The following is a 25,680-nucleotide window of genomic DNA, read 5'->3' as shown; positions in this document are numbered from 1 at the left end:
TGATCTCTCTGTGTCTGCATGGGCTTTCCTCAGATTCTCTGGTTTCCTCCTGCCCTTCAAAACTTACAGGGTTTTAGGTTAATTCGGTGGCACGGGCTAGTGGGCCAGAAGGGCCTGTTACTGTCCTGAATGTCTAGATTTTAAAAGTGTGGAATTTAAATTAATGAACAAATCCTGCACTGGGGCCATTTGAATGGGCAAATGCATATCAGCAGAGCTCAGCAAACCACCTGCTCTTGATCTAAGCCAATGTGAGTTGACTTGGCAAGAAGGCATCATCAACAATACTGCAAGTAGGAGCACAGCAGGAAGACTGGATGAAAGAAATGCACAAAGCTCAGCAACCCCAGGTCTTAGTTCGTCCCATTTTGAACAGATCAGTGGGTGAGATGTGTGCTCCGCATGACCCAGATTTTATGGCCTTCCTCATTCTTGAGTAACTCTGTCCTTCAGAAACTTGGGAATTCCAAATAGTGTCCCTCACGTTTATTATTCTTGTCCCTTCTGGGGATGGATTTTTGTTGCCCATGTTTCACCAAAAGAACATTCAACGAGACTTCACTTTATTGTGGTTTCAAGTTCCTCTCCAGTGACTTCAGTGTGTCATTGAGTCCAGCAACCCCAGTACAACACTGGGAGAGTGCTGCCCTGCTGGAGATGCTGTCTTTGGATAAAACATTAAACTGTCTAGTCTCTCATGCAGATGCAAAAGATTCTGCATCAAAGTTCGCTCAGATATTCTGGATAATGCGTAATGTAACTAAACAAAATATCTGATTACCATATATATTCATGGGGGGCACAGGTCATACATTTGACTGTCGTAAGTCCCTGCATTGTTCAATGCGTCGGGAGGTCAGATAGCCAGGACTGGGTGGTAAGTCTGCGTTCAGGGTGTCGGGAGCTCTGTTGGGTTGACGGCCGGGGCGAAGATCTGCAGCTAGGGCCTTGGGAGCTCTGGTGGATGGGCGGCTAGGTGAAGGATCCGCAGTCGGGGCATCAGGTGCTCGGATGGATGGGCAGTCAGTGCTAGAAAAGGTGGGCAGGGTAGGGGTGGTGGAAGTCGACTTTTACACCTATTGTTTGTGCACAAATTGGCAGCTACATTTCGTAAACAATGATTACACTTTGAAAACACTTTGGCTATAAAATACATTGGGATTCCTTTGGGGAGGCATCAAAGTGCTTTGAAATGCAAGTCTCTTTTTCTATTTCGAACTTTAGAGAAATACATTTGCCCTTGGTCCATGTGCTAAAAGTTCAGCAAAGAAATGGCTACATACTTCTCTGAAAAAATATGGTTAAATTGGAAATTTAAATTGGAAATTTAAATTGGAAATTTAAATTGGAAATTTAAATTGGAAATTTAAATTGGAAATTTAAATTGGAAATTTAAATTGGAAATCCATGGATTCCTATGGATGGATACTCTGCTATGGATTATTTCTATAAATCACCCTTTAATTATTTGCTTTCATGTTAATTCATCATTGTGTGACTATGTTAGTGGATTGCACTGTTTGTGGGTACTCTATCAAAGGGTGCTGTGTGTTTTTAGTAAAACCGCCAAAATGCTTGAGGAGACCTCCTATACGTCGGAGAGACTGGACACAGACTGGGAGATCGCTTTGTTGAGCACCTTGGCTCTGTCCGCCGCAATAGTGTGGATCTCCCAATGGCCACCTGTTTCAATTCTCCATCCCATTCCCTTGCTGACATGTCTATCTATGGTCTTATGTACTTCCAGACTGAGACCACCCGTAAATTGGAGGAACAACACCTCATCTTCTGACTGGGCACCCTCCAACCGGATGACATTAACATTGACCTCTCTGGCTTTTGTTAAAACCCTACCCTCTGCTTTCCCTCCCCCCCCACCCCCCCACCACCACTCATCTCTCCATTCCCTGTCTCCTTTTGCCCAGACATGAGACATTCTACCTAGTCCCGTATCACATCCAATTATCTCCTTTTGTCGGTCTGGATTCCTCCCCCATTGTTTGAATTCTGAGACTTTCTGATACATCCTGATTCCGCCTTTTCTGATTTTTTTTCCTTGAAAAAGAGCTCAGGCCCAAAACATCGGCAATATATCTTTGTCTCCTGTAGATGCCGTGAGACCGGCTGAGTTCTTCCGGCATTGTGGTGTTTTTACCACAATTACAGCATCTGCAGCCCTATTGTGTTTCAGTCTGTGGTGTTTTTTTTGCCCAGTGAGCTCTAATGTGTCTTGAATACAATGAGGTGTTGAAGAGCAGGAGGTCATACCTGAAGTGTGTTGCTTCAGTCCCTAATGAATGTGAGCAGCAGCAAGAACTACTGGAAATGATACTAGTATATTTCTCTGTCTTTTAAATTGCATTGGTTAAATTTACAATTTTAATAAGAGTTCCACTGCAAATGGCATGAATTTCGAATGTACAAATCACAAGTTCTTCGCAGGCAGCTGTGACAAGCGGTTCAGAAGAGTTGTGGTGAGGAAGAACCCAGGGTTTTGGTCCCCTTACCTAAGAAGGGATTTACTAGTATTGTAGGTGGAAAGGTGACACAATTCCTGGGATGAGAGGATTGTGAAATTATACAGTTTGTGCCTGTATTCCCTGGAGGTTAAAAGAATGAAGATTGATCTTATTGAAGATTCATGATTCTTTTGCCATCTTGTAATAAAACAGAACAAGTAAGATTTACAAAATTTCCTTTAATCTGCCATAGGGCAGACAAAGAGTTGCCAACAGTATTGCCCCATGCCCCTTACAGTAATAAAGGAGAAGCAGACTCAGGGTCATCGAGTGTCCTTCGATTTGCCTCCAGTGCTCCTGCAGCCCTGCACAAATCCATGTTCGATCCATCAGTAAACCAAGCTTCAGATCCAAACCTCCAACACGATTAGGAGGGCTTCACCATCTGAGGTTCTTCAGGAGCCCTTCTTGTCCTCAGCATCCTCTCGAATCCTGATTCCCATGAGCCAGTCACGGTCGAAAACATGGAAGCATAAAGTTCTACAGAGCACGGCAGCATAGATGTCGAGATATTTTTGCTGGAGGGAAAATTCAAAATGAAGGGATATAGTTTCAAGGTAAGGGGGGGGGGAGGGCTGGTCATTTAAAACCATGGTGCATATAATCTCTAGAGTTCCCCTGGACAAGGTTGTGAAGGCCAGATCATGAGAAGTATTTAAAGTAGAGATGGATACCTTTTGTTTGGAAAGATGGGGAAATGAGGGCCATGGAGAAGAAGATCTGAGGCTTGGGGCATATTGAAGTCTTGATAATTTCATGTTGTGGGCTTGAGGAGCCCACTCCTGCTCCATGTTTTCTTGTGTCTTTGTCCAACATGGCCTCATTGGAATACTCATTTGCTTACATGTTTTACCATGTCACAAGGCTACATCAACAACAATACCATCTACAAATTTGCTGACAATACCACAGTAGTGGGCTGTATAAAAAGGGGTGATGAGTCAGCAAGAGATTGAACACTTAACCAAATAGTGTGCTATCAACAACCTCACATTCAATGCCCCAAAACCAGGAAGGGAAAACCAGGGTGTACGATCTAGTGATCATTTGGGGATTAGAGATGGAGAGGGTGAGCAAATTTAAGTTCTTGGGAGTCACTATCTCAGTGGATCTTTCCTGGACCCAACACAGTAATGGCATCGTGAAGAAAGCACTCCAGTGCCATCTCTTCCTCAGGAGTTTGTGGAGATTTGGTGTGATATCAGAAACCCTGGCAAGTTTCTACAGATATGTGGTGATGAGAGTGCTGACTGGCTGTATCATGGTCTGGTATGAGGACACCAATACCCCTGAACGTAAAGCTGTATAAAAGATGGTGGACACAGCCCAGTATATCACGGGTAAAAACCCTCCCAACCATTGAGAACATCTACTGGGAACGCAGCAGTAATCATCAAGGATCCACACCACCCAGCACATGCTCTGTTCTTGCTGCTACCATCAGGAAAGAGGTATAGGTGCCACTAGACTCGTTACCACTAGGTTTTGGAACATCTACTACCCCTCCATCATCAGACTCTTCAACAACTCAATCAGCGATTCCTTTAAGGCATCATACATCTGCACTTGATTGATTTTTTTCTTCTCTCTGTATTGCACAGTCTGTTTGTTTACATTTGTGTATGTTGAGTACATTTTTTTTGCACTTACAATAAGTGGTAGTTCTACCTCGCCCGCAGGAAAAATAATCTCAGGGTTGCATGTGATATCATGTATGTGCTCTGACAATAAATCTGAAATCTGAATCCAATCCATTATTGCCAGAGAGCCTAAAAACCTCGGTTATCCATATCACTGCACTAAATGCAGTATTATGCCTATAATTTTGACACTTATTTCAGCATTAATCAAGTGTAATCACTTGATCAGTAATTATTAAATTACACTCAAACTAACAAGTAGTTAGTGATTACTTTTAATTGATTTTCCACTCCCAACGCTAATTGCTAAAATACAAATGGATCATTGGTTAAAGTGTAACGTGAGATAACCCACATTTCATGCCAACTCTGAGTAGACTTAGAAATCTATAATCCTATAATATGGTAAAAACATGGGAGTGTGACACAAACACAAGAAAAATGTTGGGATCTGGCTGGCTAACTGCAATTAACTCAGAGATGATTCTCACACTGCCACCACATGCCAGATTTTACATTAAAGTGTAGTGATTGCTAATTATCTGTGATTAATCGTTTCATAAATATGCACATAGGTGCAGAAAATGGACATTTTTTCCAATGGTCCATTCTGAATGTCATAATGGTTCATTGGCAATAAAGGGTTTTGGCACCATCCAGAAAGGGATCAGTGCAAACTATCTGCCTTTTGAAAGGACTTGCCTGCTGTGGGTTTTACTGGTGCAGTGCGTTTTCTGACTTTCTGATAAAACTGTGGAGTAGATCTGACTTGGGAGTATTGCCATTACAAAATAGTAAACAATGCCATTCGTTGAAGGAAGTTATTGACTGGCGCCTTTCTCAATGTTATTTCATTTCTCTTTGGCTTGGCTTCGCGGACGAAGATTTATGGAGGGGGTAAAAAGTCCACGTCAGCTGCAGGCTCGTTTGTGGCTGACCAGTCCGATGCGGGACAGGCAGACACGATTGCAGCGGTTGCAAGGGAAAATTGGTTGGTTGGGGTTGGGTGTTGGGTTTTTCCTCCTTTGCCTTTTGTCAGTGAGGTGGGCTCTGCGGTCTTCTTCAAAGGAGGCTGCTGCCCGCCAAACTGTGAGGCGCCAAGATGCACGGTTTGAGGCGTTATCAGCCCACTGGCGGTGGTCAATGTGGCAGGCACCAAGAGATTTCTTTAGGCAGTCCTTGTACCTTTTCTTTGGTGCACCTCTGTCACGGTGGCCAGTGGAGAGCTCACCATATAATACGATCTTGGGAAGGCGATGGTCCTCCATTCTGGAGACGTGACCCATCCAGCGCAGCTGGATCTTCAGCAGCGTGGACTCGATGCTGTCGACCTCTGCCATCTCGAGTACCTCGACGTTAGGCGTGTGAGCGCTCCAATGGATGTTGAGGATGGAGCGGAGACAACGCTGGTGGAAGCGTTCTAGGAGCCGTAGGTGGTGCCGGTAGAGGACCCATGATTCGGAGCCGAACAGGAGTGTGGGTATGACAACGGCTCTGTATACGCTTATCTTTGTGAGGTTTTTCAGTTGGTTGTTTTTCCAGACTCTTTTGTGTAGTCTTCCAAAGGCGCTATTTGCCTTGGCGAGTCTGTTGTCTATCTCATTGTCGATCCTTGCATCTGATGAAATGGTGCAGCCGAGATAGGTAAACTGGTTGACCGTTTTGAGTTTTGTGTGCCCGATGGAGATGTGGGGGGGCTGGTAGTCATGGTGGGGAGCTGGCTGATGGAGGACCTCAGTTTTCTTCAGGCTGACTTCCAGGCCAAACATTTTGGCAGTTTCCGCAAAGCAGGACGTCAAGCGCTGAAGAGCTGGCTCTGAATGGGCAACTAAAGCGGCATCATCTGCAAAGAGTAGTTCACGGACAAGTTTCTCTTGTGTCTTGGTGTGAGCTTGCAGGCGCCTCAGATTGAAGAGACTGCCATCCGTGCGGTACCGGATGTAAACAGCGTCTTCATTGTTGGGGTCTTTCATGGCTTGGTTCAGCATCATGCTGAAGAAGATTGAAAAGAGGGTTGGTGCGAGAACACAGCCTTGCTTCACGCCATTGTTAATGGAGAAGGGTTCAGAGAGCTCATTGCTGTATCTGACCCGACCTTGTTGGTTTTCGTGCAGTTGGATAATCATGTTGAGGAACTTTGGGGGACATCCGATGCGCTCTAGTATTTGCCAAAGCCCTTTCCTGCTCACGGTGTCGAAGGCTTTGGTGAGGTCAACAAAGGTGATGTAGAGTCCTTTGTTTTGTTCTCTGCACTTTTCTTGGAGCTGTCTGAGGGCAAAGACCATGTCAGTGGTTCCTCTGTTTGCGCGAAAGCCGCACTGTGATTCTGGGAGAATATTCTCGGCGACACTAGGTATTATTCTATTTAATAGAATCCTAGCGAAGATTTTGCCTGCAATGGAGAGCAACGTGATTCCCCTGTAGTTTGAGCAGTCTGATTTCTCGCCTTTGTTTTTGTACAGGGTGATGATGGTGGCATCACGAAGATCCTGAGGCAGTTTACCTTGGTCCCAACAAAGCTTGAAAAACTCATGCAGTTTGGCATGCAGAGTTTTGCCGCCAGCCTTCCAGACTTCTGGGGGGATTCCATCCATACCTGCTGCTTTGCCACTTTTCAGTTGTTCGATTGCCTTATATGTCTCATCCAGGGTGGGAACCTCATCCAGCTCTAGCCTTAGGGGCTGTTGAGGGAGCTGGAGCAGGGCGGAATCTTGGACTGAGCGGTTGGTACTGAAAAGAGATTGGAAGTGTTCTGACCATCGGTTGAGGATGGAGATCTTGTCGCTGAGGAGGACTTTGCCGTCTGAGCTGCGCAGCGGGCTTTGGACTTGGGGTGAGGGGCCGTACACAGCCTTTAGAGCCTCGTAGAAACCCCTGAAGTCGCCAATGTCCGCGCTGAGCTGTGTTCGTTTGGCGAGGCTAGTCCACCACTCATTTTGGATCTCCCGGAGTTTGCGCTGAAGATGGCTGCATGCGCGACGGAAGGCTTGTTTTTTCTCAATTTGCTCAATTACCATTGCTAACGCTGAGTCATGAGAAACCATAGGGTCAAGGAGCTTACAGGAACCAATTTAAAATATTAAATGTCCTCGGCCTGCTGACAATCTTGATTAAGAAAGAAGGAAAGAGGATTTCATTGATTTGGCACCTTCCAGGTCATCTACTTGTTCAAACTGGTCTTGACACATGGTCACTTTTTTTGGATAGGCAGCGACCAGTTTGAGTGCATATAGTAAAATTCCAAATGTGTGTCTGAGAGGGTTTGATTGAGAACCATAGAACATTACAGTACAGAAAACAGGCCATTTGGCCCTTCTAGTTTGCACCGAAACAACATCAGTCCGCTAGTCCCACTGGCACGCACCCTCCAGACCTCTCCCATCCTTGTATTTATCCAATTTATTCTTAAAACCTGAGTGAGCCCACATTTACCACATCAGATGGCAGCCCATTCCATACTCCCTCAAATTTCTGAGTCAAGAAGTTCCTGTAATGTCCCCCCCAAACCTTTCCCCTTTCACCCTAAAGCTGTGTCCTCTTGTATTTGTCTCTCCTAATCTAAGTCTATTCCCCTCATAATTTTGTAAACCTTAATCAAATCTCCCCTCATTCTCCTACGCTCCAAGGAATAAAGTCCTAACTCATTTAATCTTTCCCTGTACTTAATTCCTGAAGACCTGGCAACATCCTAGCAAATCTTCAATTTTAATGATATCCTTCTTGTAGACCAGAACTGCACACAATACGCCAAATTTGGCCTCACCTATGTCTTGGACAACCTCACCATAACATCCTAACTCATGTATTCAGTAACTTTACTTATGAAGGCAAAGATGCCAAAAACTTTCTTTGCAACCATGTCTACCAGTGGCACCACTTTCAGGGAATTATGTATCTGCATTCCCAGATCCTTTGCTCCTCTTCACTCCTCAGTGCCCTCCCATTTTCTGTGTATGTCCTACCTTGGTTTGTCCTTCCAAAATGCAACATTTCATCCTTGTCTGCATTAAGTTCCATTTGCCATTTTCTGGCCCATTTTTCCAGTTGGTCCAGATCTATCTGTAAGCTTTGAAAGCCTTCCTCTCTGTTCACAATGCCTCCAATCTTAGTGTCATCTACAAGCTTTCTGATCCAATTTACCATGTTATCATCCAGATCATTGATATAGGCAACAAACAACAATGGACACGAATCACAAGCAATCATCTACTACCACTCTCTGTCTTCTGCTATTCAGCACATTTCAAATTGAGGGATGAATGTTAGGCCCAGAGCACAAGCGAGTGCTCCTCTGCTCTTTTTCAGAATGATCTTTTACCTTCACTGACAAGCAGTGGAGGGATTTGATTTAATGGCCATGAAGAACAGTGATCAGAGTCCAGATGTTGTAGTTCTCTCTTTGGTGAAGATGGCTATCATCTCCGAATATGCGTGTGAGTGTTAAGGTCCATTGATCGTGTCTTTCCATGAGGAAACAATCTTATCAGAAGGACGTATAGATTTAATGAAGCTTATTGGTGGGGAACCAGCAACAAATTATTGAAAATGATAAAAAGCCACCCTGATAAAAATCCATGATACTGATGAAAAATAAGATATTCCCTGGGCACTTTTCCAAAGCTGTAGTCTTCTATCAGTTCAGATGACCTGGTATCATTTTGAGTAATTCATGCTGTCCTGTATGAGATAATGCCTTGTTATCACTCCCAGTTATCCATTACGCCTCATTTAAACTCTCTTGACAGATGTGGCTAAAATCAGCCTCAATATATTTATGTTGCTTGAGGTAAATTTTGCATTTAGATCACTGACCTCATGGTTAACAGTTTGGCAAGTGGATTTTTACACTTTAGTCAAGGCAACTGCAATACCAACAATGTCAGCACGGACTATTTTATTGCAGAAAGTGATCATTTGGCCAATTTTTCCTGCCCCAGCTTTGTGAATGATCTGCTTATTTAGTCTCTGCACTTACCATGTTTTCTAGTATTCCAATTTTCATTTTATTGTTGAGTCACAATGAATCAGCATCAGAATTTATTGTCATGAACAAGTCACAAAATTTGTCGTTTTGTGGTAGCATCACAGGGCAAACATTCATATAAACCACCTTAGAGGAATGAATAAAAATAGTCCACGAAAAGTCAAAACAAGGCAGTGTCTATGATTCATTGTTCATTCTAGAGTCCGATGACAGTGGGGAAGAAGCTGTCCTTGTGCCACTGAGTGCTCGTCTTTAGGCTCCTGTACCTTTTATTCCCCAATGGCGGCAGAGGGAGGAGGGGATGGCCTCGGTGGTGGGCTACCTTGAGGATCGAGGTTGCTTTCTTAGGTACCAGAATCTGGAGCAATAAAACTTGTTACTGGAGGAACTCAGCAGAAGATAAAGATACATTAGCAACATTTCAGGCTTGAGCCTTTCAAAATGTAGGCAGGTGCCTGAACAAAATGGTGGGGAGGGTCAGGTGGAGGAGCACAGTCTCCACAGGCAGAAGGTAATAGGTGCCGAAGGGAGGGAGAGCACATCTGCAAAGAGGGGGAAGAGGAAGGCTCTATGAATGGAGAGTTGGAGGAAACACAACAGAGGGATGGGGAAGAGAAAGAGAATGAGGAGTGGTCTAGCAGAAACCAGAGAAGTTGATGTTAATGCTATCCGGTTGGAGAGTGCCCAGATGGAAAATTTGGTGCTGCTCCTCCAAATTACTGGTGACCTTGGTTTGGCAGAGCACAAGGCCATAGGCAGATATGTCAGTATGGGAGTGTGACGGAGATTTGAAATGGTCATCCACTGGGATATAGCTGTCATTGATGCCATCAGAGGGAAGGTGCTCAGTGATGTGATTTCCCAGTCGGCGTCCAGTCTGTCTGATGTAGAGAAGGCCACAACATGAGCATCGGATGCATTCCTGTAGAGTACTTGCCTATTTTAATAGATGTGTTGGAATCTCAGTTCAATATTTAATCTGTGCCAGCCTGATATTTGTGCTAAAACATCCAGTTGTACTTTTGTTTGTCCATTTCCATGTTTTCTTGTATCTAAACCTTTTGGAGTGGATGTTGACTTTCGTAGTATTGGAAACATCATCTTGCAGATGATTGAACTCTTGGCAGAGGGTTTCCACGACTTGTACAATTCCAGCTGGCAGTGAATGTTAATCCCCCAAAGCAGTTGGGAGTGGCATTGAGTGAGGAGCAGAGTGGTGACTTTTGTAGGAGTGAGAAGAAGAAGAACTGGGAAGGATCTCCATGGAAGCAAAAATAGAAACACCAAGACTGCAGATGCTAGAATCTTGAGCGAACAATAATTTGGTGGAGGGACTTAGCAGGTCAAGGTGGAGAAGGTCAGTCAACATTTATAGCGACTGAATAAGGGTCCAGACCTGAAACGTTGAGTAGCCAGTTCTTCGAACAGATACTTACAGTCTTGTTGAGTTCTTCCAGCAATTCTTTGTTTGCTCCGTTGATTGTTGGATTCATACCCAGATGCTTCTACTATTTATTATGAATTTTTATTTTAATATGCACGTGTACTCTGTATATGTACTGTTTGTCTGTACGTGGATTGTGTCGGTACGCATGTTTTGCACTGTAGACTGGACAACACTGTTTCATAGGGTTGTACTGGTAAAATTGATGATAAATAACTTGAACTTCAATGATGCAGGTGCAAACTTCTAACGAGGAGAAGCTGAGATGCCATTTTCTGTGTCTGGGAACTCTAGCACTGGTGCCCTGTCTCAGAAAAGGGCATTGCTATTTTGAGCTGAGCTGTGCAGTAAATTCTTCAGTCAGACAGTCATAAATTTATGCCAGTGGTTGTGTTGATGACCAGTATGTTTATCCCTGCTCTGTGTATGGATGTAGAGCAGGTCTGATGCCCCAATGAATTTTCCTGATGACTCATAGATGGCACCATGTGGGAATTCAATCTGGTTCTCCAGGTTTGAGAGCTTCATGTTGGGTGAATGAGCTTGGAAATGCCATCAATGAATGAAGCTGGGATTTGTCCAGCACCGATTAAAATATGCAAGGGTGTAGCGAAGGCTCGTTTTGCGAGTTTTGCGCCTCTTTAAACACAGAAGGTTCATGCTTCACTCTGGAGACCCGTGTACAAAAAAATATAGGCCGTCACAACACTGTAGTATTGAGAATGTGCTGAAATATTGACCGTACTGACCTTTGGGTGGCATGGTTAGTGTAGTGGTTAGTGCAACACTATTTCAGTGCCAGCGACCTGGGTTCAAATCCGGTGCTGTCTGTAAGGAGTTTGTCGGTTCTCTCCATATCTGCATGGGCTTCCTCCGACTGCTCCGGTTTCATCCCACCCTTCAAAAAATGTACTGTGGGTGTAGGTCAATTGTGTGTAATTGGGTGGCATGGGGCTCGTGGGCTGAACTGGCCTGTAAACTGTTCTGTATGTCTAAATTTAAATAAATAAATAGATTTAAATTGAAAAACAAAATTAGGTACGATGTTAACCTGGGGTCTGTCATCTTTGAGGTGTGTAAAAGATTCTGGAGTGTTATTTGCATTAACAGTGAACATTTTAAAAATGTACAGATGGCAGAAATCTGAAGCGACATCAGATAACATTGGAAAATCTCAGCAGGTCGGGCAGCACCTGAGGAAAGAGAAACAGATTTAACATTTCAGTTTAATGCCCTTCATCAGACAAAAGACCTGGAAATGTTAACTGCATGTCTTTCCACAAATTCTGCCTGAAGTGCCAAATAGTTCTAGCGGTTTTGTTTCAGATTATCCTCTCACTATCAACAGTTCTCCTGATTTTTTTTTTTAATTCTAGAACTCTGGGATGCATTTATTGCAAAAGGCCGGTCAGTGAAGTATTTGTTATGATTCATTGCCCACACCGTCACCACTTGCTAACTGATGTGGAAATCCTGTTTAAATTAGGCATTGCATTGTTACGGAGATCATCCGTACTGTAAACCAAGGACAACAGTCAAATAAACTGACTGCTAGTGTGCTTTGGCAGGTAATTACATTCTCCTACCCCTAATGTAAATAAAAGCCAATAAATCCAACCAATGTACTGTACAATTCCTAAATGCAACATAAACAGCTCTAACTGCAACTGTACAGTAATTCGCATCAAATTGAGAGGGTAATACTATTCATATTTGAATAGCCCAGAAATTTGCTGGAAGTGACTTATTTTTTTTATTTTGATCACTGATGGCAAATATTGGCTGTGATCTTTTGCACTGTAGACTGGACAACACTGTTTCATAGGGTTGTACTGGTAAAATTGATGATAAATAACTTGAACTTCAATGATGCAGGTGCAAACTTCTAACGAGGAGAAGCTGAGATGCCATTTTCTGTGTCTGGGAACTCTAGCACTGGTGCCCTGTCTCAGAAAAGGGCATTGCTATTTTGAGCTGAGCGGTTGTAATAACATTGAAACTGATAAAACAGTTGCTTGAAATTGATAATTCCAGAGTGCGTTTTCCAATAAGGTGGGAATCCAGAAGCTGTGGGGGTCCACAAGACATGCTCATGGAAGGACATCTTTCTGGAAATAATAATAGTGATTGTCCATAAAATTCTATGTACAAATTCCAAAGTAAATTCACTTGGTAAATGTTAACCCTTTATTGATCACAATGACAAGAGGTTATTGTCATATAAATCTACAATGTACGAATGCACCAAAATTCTCACGCTACAGGCACGCAAGATAGTACAGGCACAGGCACGCAAGATAGTAAACACATAGAAATGCTGGAGGAACTCAGCAAGTCTCGCAGCGTCCATAGGAGGCAAAATATACATTACCTCAGCTCAAGATTAGAATGGCAGAGCAAACTCGATGGGCCAATAGACCTACTTCACATTTCAGATTTATTGTCAGAGTATATACATGATATCACGTACAACCCTGAGATTCTTTTTCCTGTGGGCGAGGCAGAATTGCCACTTATTGGTAGTGCAAAAAAAAAAACATTATACACCATGTATACATGTAAACAAATAAAGAACTGTATAAAGATAACAAATGTAAACAAATTGACAGTGCAATCCAGAGAAAATAACAACAAACAATAATGTGCACAAGTAAGAGTCTTTAAATGAGTCCCTGATTGAGTTTGTTGTTGAGGAGTCTGATGGTGGAGGGGGAGCAGCTGTTTCCGAACCTGCTGGTGCGAGTCTTGTGGCATCTTGTGATAACCGATGTTTCAGGCTTGAGCCCTTCTTCGAGGTATGAGTAAAAAGCAGGCATACACCCAAAACATCAGTAATATATCTTTACCTCCAATGGACGCCGCGAGACCGACTGAGTTCTTCCAGCATTTGTGTTTTTAATACAATCACAGTGTCTGCAGACTTTCGCGTTCACTCAGGTATGCAAAATACACCAACTGCAAAAGTATAGATGAAATTACCAAAATACGGCCAATACTGAAAAAGAAGAAATAAATATGAAAGGGATCAGGATTTATTGTCATGAACAAGTCATGAAATTCAGTGTTTTGCAGAAGCATCACAGAGCAAACATAAATATATTGTAACCATCTTATGACTTTACTATATATATAAAAAAAAATAACCCTAACAGTGCCCGAAAAGTAAGGCAGTGTCTTTGGTTCATTGATTATTCAGGAATCTGATGGCAGCGGGGAAGAAGCTGTCCTTGTGCTGCTGAGTGTTTGTTTTCAGGCTCCTGTATCTTTTCCTTGGGTGGTGGTGGGTTTTGAGGATCGAGGCTGCTTTTTAAGACACTGCTTCATGTAGATGTCCTTGATGCAGTGGAGTGAAGTCTGATGCCTGTGATGTTGTGGGCTGAGTTAACAATCCTCTGGAGTTTATTCTTGTCCTGAGGGCTGAACCCTCCATATCAGTCAGTGATGCAATCAGCCAGGATGCTCTCCAGGATAGATAAATATACACAGTTGCGGGTGCTGGAAGAAAAAAATGTGACATTTCAACAGACAAATTTTTTGTTGGTTCCGGAGTAGTTTACCATTAGAGTAGGATGGAAAAAACCTGATAGGTGTTGGGGGAGAAACAAAAACTGTTCTTGAATCTAGACTCTTGAATTCTGTAACTTCTACCCAAAGGTAGCAGTGAGTAGAGACTATGACCAGGGTGATGGGAATCCTTATTGATGGCTATCTTATTGAGACAGTATCTCGCATGAATTTCATACATAGGTCACCTAGATTAAATGAGGCCGAGTTGAGCTTTTAGTATTCTAAGCCATAATTACTGATCCTTTTATTTTTAAGTTCATTCATTCCATTATATCTAGTACAGTCAGAAGGGTTCTTCTGTGATCAGTGTTGCAGTTTGGCTCTAACATTCATACAGATGATCTCAGAAGAACACAGTTTACAGTGTAATAATGAAATAAAAGACCAATTTCTATTAATCGCTGTTGCAGGGTTACTCAGAAGCCTGATGGATCTGGGGAAGAAACTGTCTTTAAGCCTGTTGGAATGCACTTTCATGCTCCTAACCTCTTCTCTTCCACTCCCACCGATGGGAGGAGGGAATAGAGAGAGTGTGTCCAGGGTGTGAAGGGTCCTTCAGTGTTTTGGCTGTGTTTCCAAGGCCGCGGGAGATGTAGATGTAACAAAAGATGTAGAATAAACTCTCAGGCATTGAATCTATTTTGATTTTTGAAATTCTCTACCCAGGGGCTCAATCACTGAGTTTACTTAAGAAAGAGGTGGAAAGATTTTGGGATACGGAGGAGTTATGAGATTCGTGCAAGAAAGTGTCAATGAGCTAAGTGAATCAGACATGAACTTACTGAATCGTGGGGCACTCACGAGAGGCAAATGATCTTTCTGTCTTCTGTGTTCTTCCCTCAGTTTACAAAATTCAAACACTTTAATAAAATGAAACTTGATTTTTGCTTCAATGTTTGATAGCTTCTTTATCACACATTATATTGGAAATTTAAACCCTTATATTTAAACTTTACTCTGTAAAATATCTAAACACTCTATTCAACAGTAGAACATTTTACAATGTGATATTTGACTAAAGATTTTTTTTTAATGTGGCTGGCTGTCTCAGCTAGTTTGATGTCCCTGGTGTTGGATGTCACAGCTAGAATAAAATTGACATCTTCTAAGGGCACAAAACCCAGCCCTCAATGTTCGTTCCAGACATTGGGGCCTCATCCACTTTCCTACAGGAACATAGGAGAGGTATTTCACTGTCAAAAGAATGGGTTTTGAAATAAAGTCGAAGAGATATGAAGTACAGAAATACCTTCTAAGGCCTTGACCTCTCTGGGCCACTTTCTCCAAGGTCACTGAAGAAGTTCTTTGTTTAATGACTCAAAATCTAGACCAATGACAAATGCACTGATATGGTTACGTATTCAGAATTTTGAGAAAGTACAAACTGTTGCCAGGAATTTGAAATTTACTCCCAAGCAGGGAGTTGGGATGTCCATGTTGGATGCCTCCACAACATTAAGCAAAGTTAAATTATGCAGGCTGTAACAATAGGTTTGTTTAAACGAACTCCCACACTGGCCATACATATTAAAAATAATAATCTGTTAATATCCTAACAAGCAGAACTCGTATGATATGCGATTGGGTGAATGTGATAAAATTGAATATTAACATACAGCATGTTAATAGGCTATTTCCACCCATGAGTTCGTGTGCCCAATTTACACCCAATTAATCAACACCCCCCCAGTACGTTTCGAATGGTGAGAGGAAATTGGTGCCCCCGCCGTAAGCCCATGTAGACATGGGGAGAACGTACGAACTCCTTACAGACAGCACAGGATTCGAACCAGTCCTGATTGCTGGTGTTGTAAAAGCGTTGTGCCAACCGCTGCACTAACCGTGCTGCCCAAATATGGTGATCTAAGCTTGGGCATCCTCACCAGCCATTTGCATCAGTGCACGGCAGAACTAATTCAGACTTCAATAATGAACAAAAAATATTTTATCCAACAGTTTAACATTTTGCAGTACATTGAGAAAATGAGATAGAGGATTGATGTAGAATACAATAATCAAATTTATCTTATCATTTAACAGTACTTTTAAACATAACAAATAAACTTCAACAGCTTATCTGTTACTTACCCCTGTTTATAATATTACTGGGGTCAACTGTTTCATTTCGAATTAGGACATCTCTGATATATTCACACATGAGCTCATGGAACGCAGGTGTTGAACCTCGACCAACTTTTCCTCCCTCCTGATGTAACCCTCTCCTTGTGGCATGTTCCTTTCTTCTCAGTAGATTGTCCACTGTGTCTCTTCTTGCTGTGTATATCTGTTCCTCTCTTCATTCTATTCTTTTCTGTACTTCATATCTCTTCGACTTTATTTCAAAACCCATTCTTTTGATAGTGAAGTACCTCTCCTACGTTCCTGTAGGAAAGTGGATGAGGCCCCAATGACTGGAATGGCTGTAATCGTTGAGGGCTGGGTTTTGTGCCTTTCCGACTGGCTCCAGTTTTGCCCGTTGACCTGATTGTTCCTTCCTTTGCCCTCACTCTGGACCCTCTCCCTCATTGTATCATCACCATGTATAATTGCATCAGAGTTAAGTCCCTTGGTCATCTGAAATGTTTGACTTCATACATTAATCATGTTTATCTCTCCAGGAAAGCTGCCTGACTCGCCGCACATCACCTGCATTCTGTTTATTTGAGTGTGAGCATCAAGTTCCAAAGGGAATGCAAGAAGAGACAAAATGAGGAAACACTTTGTTTGAAGTCAAAGGCCTTTCATCAAACATTGGTCAATATTTGGTCTGGATGGCCCAGTTTCCTTCCACCTTGAAATTATACAGGGTTTGTAGGTAAACGGGGAGATTTGGACAGCACAGGGTTATGGGCCAGATGGGCCTGTAATCGTGCTGTATGTCCAAATTTAATTTTGTTCTTAAAAAATTCAGGTCATCAAATGGTTTTTTTTGCTTCTCCCACCATGGATGATCATGCGGATTTATTTTCAGAATTTTCTGTTTTAAATTTCCATCATTTTCAATGTTTTGGTTTGGCAACAGCATTTTTCCAGTGTTTTCTTTAGTGAAGGCACTGGTATGATTTAAAATGCCACAGAGTTAAGTCCCTTGGTCATCTGAAATGTTCAAGACTCAAATGCAAGAGCCGTTGATCTCCACTCTTCAAAAATGTCAAAGAAAGACAATGAGCATATTTCACTCCTGTTCAGGTCCGATAAATTCAGTCGCCAACATGTGGAAACTCATTTAAAATTTAATGTGTTGAGAAATTAAAATGAGGCCATCAGAACAATAATCCAGAATTGAGAAGAAGATGCTTGGCAGATTCCAATTCGTGACTGATATAAGAAGAGACTCCACCCATCCCAGGAATTCACCTCATCATCACTGAATGTTGTGAAATACCTGCCTATATTTAATGGGCCATTCTCTCTGTCATGACATCCAATTGCAGTTAAGTGACACACCCTGCCATTATCCTGAGTTAAATCTGAATCTCTGATCCCTTCTTGCTTATAAAGAAATTCAGTTGGAACTTTATCTGATGATTGCTGTTCAGTGACTCTCAGCACAGGATTAGAGAAATGTAGCACTCAGCCCATCTAATCAAAGCTGGCAACTGATAGATCAATTCTCCCAGTCCCATTCCTCTGTCCCCTCAGCCTGCAAGTTAATCTCTCACCTTACCTGTCAACTTACCTTTTTTGATTTTATTTTCAACAGCTCTGCAAGCAGTGAATTCTAGATCATAACCAGAGTATTCCATCAGTGCCCTAGGATTTTTGTAAGATGTAAAACTGTGTCCTTTGCTCATAGAAGGGGGTGGGAGTGTGGAATGAGCTTCCAGCTGAAGAGTGAATGTGGGCTCAATTTTAACATTTAAGAAGAATTTGGACAGGTCCATGGATGGGAGAGGTATGGAGGACTATGGACTGGATGCAGGTCAGTGGGACTAGACAAAAAAAATGGTTCGGCACAGACTAGAAGAGCTGAAGAGACCTGTTTCTGTGCTGTCATGTTCTATGGTTTCATGGTTCTAAGGAAGCTTCCCTCTCTTCTTCCTCCTGTCGCCTTTCCTCCAGCTCCGTCTGCCTCTCTCTCTCTCTCTTCCATTTTCCCCTTTCACAGACCCCAAAAATGACACCCCTCCACCTCTCCCTTCATCTCTCCTGACCTCATCATATTCTATTAACACCTTTTGTCTGTCGCTAGGTACTCCTCCCCCTCCCATTCTTCCGTTTTCCCCAGCCTTTTCCTAGAGGCCCCTTGCCTGGTTTTTGCTCCTACTTTGAGGAAGGGTTCAGGTCTGAAACGTCGGCCATATATTTTTACCTCCTATAGATGCTGCGAGACCTGCTGAGCTTCTCCAGGATTTGTGTGTTTTTACTTTTAACACAGAGGTTGTTTTGAGAGGTGTAGAGCTCGTCGAAAGAATCAAAGACTTGTTGATCCAAACCAAGGCTTTTATTAGCAAAAGACAGGAGCTCTTCACAGGTGGCCGACAAGTCCGGAATGATCCGACCTGGCTAGGGACACAACCCTTTAAGGCCCAGACAGTAGGCTTGGCTAAGCTCTCAGCCAATCGCTGTAAGCACGGTCTAGATACTGTAACTATATACACTATATACATTGGTGATAGATCTATACTATCAGAAGAGGAGTTGAAGTTTATTGATGCTTGACAGTCACTAGACACTGCTTACAAATTTCTATCATCTTGTGTTCAAAAATGAAGAGAAACCTTGAAGTAATGAACTAAAAACTGACAAGGCAACAAAATATTCCAACATCTTACCACAAAAAGAGTTCTTCCTAAAAGTTCTGAGATCTTTTGAGAATGGGGCAGAAAATGTTTCATCATGGATTAAGTTTGCATTACTTTTGTATCCTTTTTCTTTTCCTTTGTTGACCTGACTGACTGGTGTTCTGAGTTGCTTTAGATCTAGTGTGCTTTAAGAATTGTTTAAGCGGGAGAAGGCACGCTAGCTGTTGGAAAGTTGGCAGTAAAGAAGGGATAATGTTGAATTAACAATAAAGGTGGAGGCAAATTGATTTCAAAACCTCTCAATCAGATGAGTGGTTTGATCTCCTTGTGACATTTTATGGTGCTTAACCCTTTGGTGTTTCATTGGACAGGGTTGTGTTGGTGTCTGTGGGCTGTTTGGATCTGCAGCTACCTGGCACCGAGTGTTTTGGCAGCTGCCCCGTGTCCAAGAGCAGACTGAGGGCAGTAAACGGGCCCAAGGAGGTGGGATCCGAGACCCCCACCCACAGATCATCCTGATTGCCTGCTGACAGCTCGTGCTGTAAAAAAGCCTTTCCACTGATTCCAGATTCCTTTGATTATCAAGGACTTTTACAAACAGTTGCAAAAATGTAAATAATTTAAGAATTAATAAAATATTTAGAAATAAATTCATTTAAGGCGGATTCAGCTTGTGCAAGGTAATTAATAATTAAATTAAATTAAAATAATTCAAGAAAAAAAATCAAACCTTTTTTTTAACTGGTTTGGGAGTGAGTGATCCTTTTTCTTAACGTGGCAATTCAGGGAACAGATGTGAAGTGAACCCATTCACAAAACTCAGCCAAGAGCGGAGCTGCCCTAGGTTCGGTGCAGATTCCAGGGTTGGTGTTTGAAGTCCAGATGTCCATCTATCTAATCCCCTTGCACCTGGTGTGATATAATGCCCAGAGTCTACTGCAGCACTTGATGTGGTTGGCTGCTACTTCTCCACAGGTGCTCAGCATAGTTTGCAGTGAGATCTCCTTCCTTTAGTGTACGAGCACTAATTCTTCATTGGAATTCACTAGATCATCATATCACTCAGATCTACCTCACAGTTCTGATGACCCTGGTTTGATCCTGACCTCGGCTGTTCTCGATGTGGAGTCTGCATGTTTTCCCTGTAGCTGTGCACGTTTTCCTTCCCTCCCCCTTTCATGTCCTCCTCACTGAATGCTCTGGTTTTCTCTTGCTTCTTCTGTTGTTGAAGGGTTTACCAGCTGCTTTAAGTTGCCATCACTGTAGGTGGGATGGAAATTTGGAGGGGGGGATGGGGTTATGGAGTGGTTCTCTGCCTACTTCCATGCTCCTCTCTTCCTGCTCCACCACCTCCCAGCTGAGTACTGATTATGAGCTGATGCAGGTTGGGAGAAGGCCATTGAAATGTCCCTCTCTGTCAATGGGTTAGGGCAAGAGATTCAGTGAAGAAATCCCCATTCTTCATAATTTGCAGTGTCACCTCTGCATTCTGTGTGAGAAAGGTTTGTGTCTTCAGTTACCCGATCTCCTTTATCAATGCTAAATTTATGTGCCAGTTGAAATGACCGTTATTGCCCTAAGATACGAAAACTAAGTGATACAAATTTATCCGTAGCTACTAAATGCGCTGATTAATTAGACATAGTTGTCGGTCCAGCTACTCCAGATACTGGATCACAGCATCTTATCAGAAATATAACTAGTGCGATGAACTAATCTCCTCGACACACTACAATGTCTTCCATGGTCAAACTGATCCTACGTAGAAGTGGTCTCCGAAATCAAAAATATTCAGCAATGAAAATGCAACATCACTCTTAATTTGCAAAGTTTAAAGACTTTGGGGCAAAATTGTTCCTTTTACTTGTAGAAATATTTCTTGATTAGCCAGGGCATCAAAGGTATGGGGAGAAGGCTGGGCAGCGTGGACATCTAGACTTCTCGTGTGTGGCGACGACTGACTGCCATTGATTGTGCGCTTCAGTTTTAGAACCTGACTAATATGGGCCCTTATATAAATGGGTGCTTGGTATCACAAGCCCAGATGTGGTTGGTTGGACTAAAGCAGTGAAGCAAAGTAAATGTCTCAGATGTGGATCTGGCCAGAAGAGTTCTCTGGCAATGCCTCTCAGAACATCAATGGAGACCTTTGTTGTCTGAATGAACACAGCCCCCATGTGATAACATTCCTCCCATTTGTGACAATGATTTCATTAAAGTGATCCATTTGTATTCTGCAGCAATCTGAAGATGCTGGTTTGGGAAAACAGAGCATGTTTACACATTGATATAAAATTGTTTTGAGAAACTGCTATCTCGTACATGTAAAGAAACCTACTTGCTATAAAAGACTGTATTGTCTAATCTCAAGGGGACACCGATTGAAATTTCCATTGAAGCCCCACTAAATAAATCCTCCACAGAAGGTAATAGAGCGATATGCAACAGGCAGATATTGTTAGATTGTGCCATGACTTGAAGATCTCAATTGGAAAAAGTAATAGACTGTAAACTCTCCAACTGGATGGCGTTAGCACCAACTTCTCTGGTTTCTTCTTTTCTCTCTCCCTTCCCTTTCTCTTTGTCCTCTTTCCTCCAGTTTTCCACATCTTCCCTCTCCATTCCCAGAGCCATGCCTCCTTATCCACCTTTTACCTCCTGCCCCTCCCCTCCCAACCATTTTGTTTAGGCGCCTTCCCCATTTTGTTCATACATTAATGAAGGGCTCAAGCCCGAAACGTTGGTCATGTATCTTTACTTTTGCTATTTAAAGTACACTATTTGACCAGCAGGGTTTCTCCAGCATTGAGTTTTTTCTATCTACTTTGGTGTCTGCAGTCTTTCATGTTTTACTCAACCAAATACACTGTGTTTTAATACATGGCAGTGGAAAAAAAACTCCCTATTTTTAATTGAATTTGGTTTAAAAAAAAATGGCTGATCTATTAGCATGAGAAGTTGCAATGTTTCAGGAAAGGACCAACATTCTCTTTTGACCCTTTTTTGCCATTTTTCCCTGACAAACCTCATGAACAGTATTAATTGAGGAACTGTCTGATTGGTGCCACTTGGACTGTCTGTCATTAATGAGGTCATGGCAAACGTAATGTCTTACATTGGTACACAGAGGGTTATTGTGCAAATGCAGTTAAGTACTGAGCAAGGAAATGGAAAGTAGGCTTTGGTTACAAAGGGAGCTGGATATAGGAGTAGGGAACTCTAGCACACATTTGGAGTTCAATATAAAGCTCTAGTCTCTTTGATGCGTGGGGATTTACTTGCATTACTTCACTAAGTTGAATCCTCAACATGGTTGCGATGGGTTGATTTGCTGTGTTCCATACTTAAAAACTCTGGGGCACTGAAATATCTTTCCTAAACCTGTTGACTTCTCCTCCTTTTGAAGAGTCTTTCTAAATCTTGTTGAATAAGCCTCCAGTCATCTGCCGCACCATCCCTAATTTGAGTGCACACCTGATATTGTCTGCTAAATCTCTGGTGGAGCTCCATGAAATGGTCCAGTCCAGTCACGGGGCTAGCGGTCAAGGCTTTTGGAGTGTCTCTCTCCATCACTGGGTTTGGAGAAGAGATTTGGTGAAGAAGTCCCCATTCTTCATTACTTGCAGCCTCACCACTGCATCCTGGGTGTGGAGGGTTTGAAACTTGGGTTATCCATTCTTCCCATCAATGGCTAAGTTTATGTGCAGGTTTTAATTACTACTATTCTTGTAAGATGTAAAAATGAAATGATGCAAATTTGCCCACTAAAAGTGCAATATAAGAGTGACCATGTGCATTTGACAAGACTTCCAAAATTAAAATAATTGGAATTGATTCCTGGCCAAATTACTCACAGATTACTGGGTCATGATAACTGGCCACAGCATTGTTATCGGAAATCAAATCAGGTTCCTGGAATTAACTGGTTTTCATTGATATACTACAATGTCTTCCACAGTCAAACTGCAATGTACATAAATTTGGTCTCCGATTATAAATAATATCCAGCCATGGCAATGCATGTTGAACTATTGATATCTGTTGCATTAAGCCCCCATTGGGAATATTTGGCTCTGTCAAGAGAGATCAGGGGAATCGTTAAATAAGATGACTTGCCTCAGATTCCTGTACTGCCAAAGGGATCTTTCAACATTTTCGTGGTATTATTATTACGTCGTAAAAAGATTTTTAAGAATCTCTTGGCATTTTAAGTTAATTACATGCAAAACAGTAAGGCAACAATAGTTCTTTAGTTATTTTGGCCTTGACTTTGCTAATGCATGTGATCCTTTGTCCTTTCCATGACCCCCTCTGGTTTTGCCAAGTATAAAACATTCCTTTGCATGCAATAACGACATGGATTGGTTGCCTGACCTCAGTCACTGCCTTTTGGCAGCCATGTGTGTGCAGATGATGCTGTGTCAACACTCCACAAGCTGTTGGGTGAAACGAGGGAAGTTTGTTATGGATGCTCTGTGTGGGTGGGTTGGGGGGGTGGTGTGGGGTGTGGAGAAGAAGTAGTGCAGAATGATGATCTTGACTCCACCTTGAGCTCTGGCTTAGGTTATTGAGTTTCCCACTAAAAACAAAATGCTGCAGAAACTCAGCAGATCAAACAGTGTTCTTGAAATAGCAAAGGTAAAGATACCTAAACCACGTTTCAGGCCTGAGGCCTTCATTAATGTATCAGCAATGTGTAGGCAGGAGCTGTGTACTTTATATAGCATAGATAAAGGTAGATAATCAATGTTTCAGGCCTGAGCTCTTCATCAAGGTATAAGCAAAATGTAGGCAAGCACTCAAAAAAGTGGTGAGGGCAGGTGGGGAGCAAGGGGAGGGATCCCTGTCCCACAGGTAGGAGGTAATATGTGGATAAGGGAGGGAGGGCTCACCAACAAACAGGGAGAGGGGGGGGGGATGGCTCTGTGAATGGAAAGGAAAGGGGGTGGAGAGTTGGAGGAAAGAAGACAGAAGGATAGGGAAGGGAGGGAGAAAGGGGAGTGGGCTGGGAGAAAGGAGAGTGGGCTAGCAGAAACCAAAGATGTTAATGCCATCTGATTGGAGGGTGCCCAGATGGAATATTAGGCGTGGCTCCTCCAATTTACAGGTGACCTTAGTTTGGCAATACATCAGGCCGTGGACATGTGAGGGTGGGGTGTAGAATTGAAATGGTTGGCTACTGAGAGATCCCCGTAATTGATGCGGACAGAGAAAAGGTGCTCAACTTGGTCATCTGCCAGTCTGCAACAGAATGCATCTTATTCACGGAGTTATTTTGAAGAAAAGTGGAACAGTTATACCTTGCCCCTTGATCAACATTTAAAACTGATTAACTGGTCACAATTAAGTTGATGTTTGTGGACGCTTGCTGCATGCGAATGGGCTCTCAAGTTTCTTGTATTAGAGCAGTGACAACAGTACAATCCTGCTTCATCGATTTAAAAAGGTTTTGAGGATGTGCCAGGCATGTCAGGAATGCAAATGCACCTTTTTGTATGGTGTTAGGCTTTTAAAATGGATGTAATTTCAGTGTTTGTCAGGGCTTTATTCATTCCTTTGTGGAAGGCATGAGTTGTGCCAAGAACCCTGGCGTGCACCCTGACACATGAGCTTCCTTGGGTGTGAAACTGGTTCCAGGTCATTATTTTCCTGTGAGTTTGCAGTTTTAAACATTCAAAATTTACTAACATTTAGAAATACTGCAGCGACTGGGGGAAAACCCCAAAAGAAAAAGAAAAGAAATCTCTGCTGTTCAATTGGAACTGGAGTATTAGTAACCGCAGCGCTCTTGCTGGTATCATTGAAATTAGTGAATCAAGTGATGAGAGGGAGAGATCCAGAGGAGCTGATATTATGGCACCCGGATCGCAGAAGAGAGGAGAAACTGTTTCCTAATTGTTCCTCATAATTTCCAAGTTATCTTCATGAACAACATTTTGCCAAGCACTTTCCTTAAAAACCAGTGCCCAGACTTGAAGTAAAAAGATTTGCTATTCTGAACCAGCCATTCTCAAACTTTTTTTTTCCCTGCTGAGGCCCCCCCCCCCCCACCTCCAGAACAAAGTTTATGGGCCCCCTTCTCTGTGAAGGAGTCAGGTTTTTGTTCTGTACTTCTCTTCTATGAGCTCCATTAAAAAAAAACACATAAAAACACTTTGTGAGGTGAAAACAAGGTTTTTACTTGAATGTGCTGTGACACACAGAGGGTGGGAGGGACCCCCCCCTGTTGAGAACGGCTGGCTGAAACCACCTTTCATGATCTCGTGGAATCACAAAAATGTTATACCAACAAAGTCAATTTGTGGCTTAATACTAATGGCCCAAGTCTAATTTTGGTGGCAGCAAAAGGTGAGCCGCAATATTAGCCTGATCGTTGAAATGAAAGTCAATATATTAAGTAAATATGTTGCAATCTGCTGCCATTTCTGCAGAAGTATCACATGAGCCAGTATTGCTATGCATCACATCTTAATAAATAAATAAATAGATTGGTGCAAAAAGAAGAGAAAGTGATGTAGTGTCTGTGGCTCATTGTCCGTTCAGAAATCTGATAGCAGAGGGGAGGAAGCTGTCCTTGTGCCACTGGGTGTTCACTTTCAGGCTCCTGTACCTTTTTTCTCAATGGTAGCAGGGTGAAGAGGGCATGGTCTGAGTGGTGAGGGTCCTTGAGGACCTCTATCTTGGGAGACGAGCTTTCCACCAACATATTACAAACTAATTCCCACAACTACCTTGACTACACTTTCTCACACCCTGTCCCTGCAGGGATTCCATCCCCTTT

At 42.6% G+C, this 25,680-nt stretch overlaps 1 protein-coding gene across 2 annotated transcripts in view; it reads left to right on the top strand.

The window, feature by feature from the left end:
* Positions 1-25,680, top strand: part of LOC138741294 (forkhead box protein O3-like) — a 207,713-nt gene that overhangs the window by 9,910 nt on the left and 172,123 nt on the right. The gene's annotated exons all lie outside the window — the stretch shown is intronic.

Source organism: Narcine bancroftii, chromosome 8 (assembly GCF_036971445.1).
Source record: "Narcine bancroftii isolate sNarBan1 chromosome 8, sNarBan1.hap1, whole genome shotgun sequence".
In the NCBI taxonomy this organism is placed as follows: Eukaryota; Metazoa; Chordata; class Chondrichthyes; order Torpediniformes; family Narcinidae; genus Narcine; species Narcine bancroftii.
Note: the sequence above shows the minus strand (reverse complement) of the source record. Positions and strands in the feature narration are given on the sequence as shown.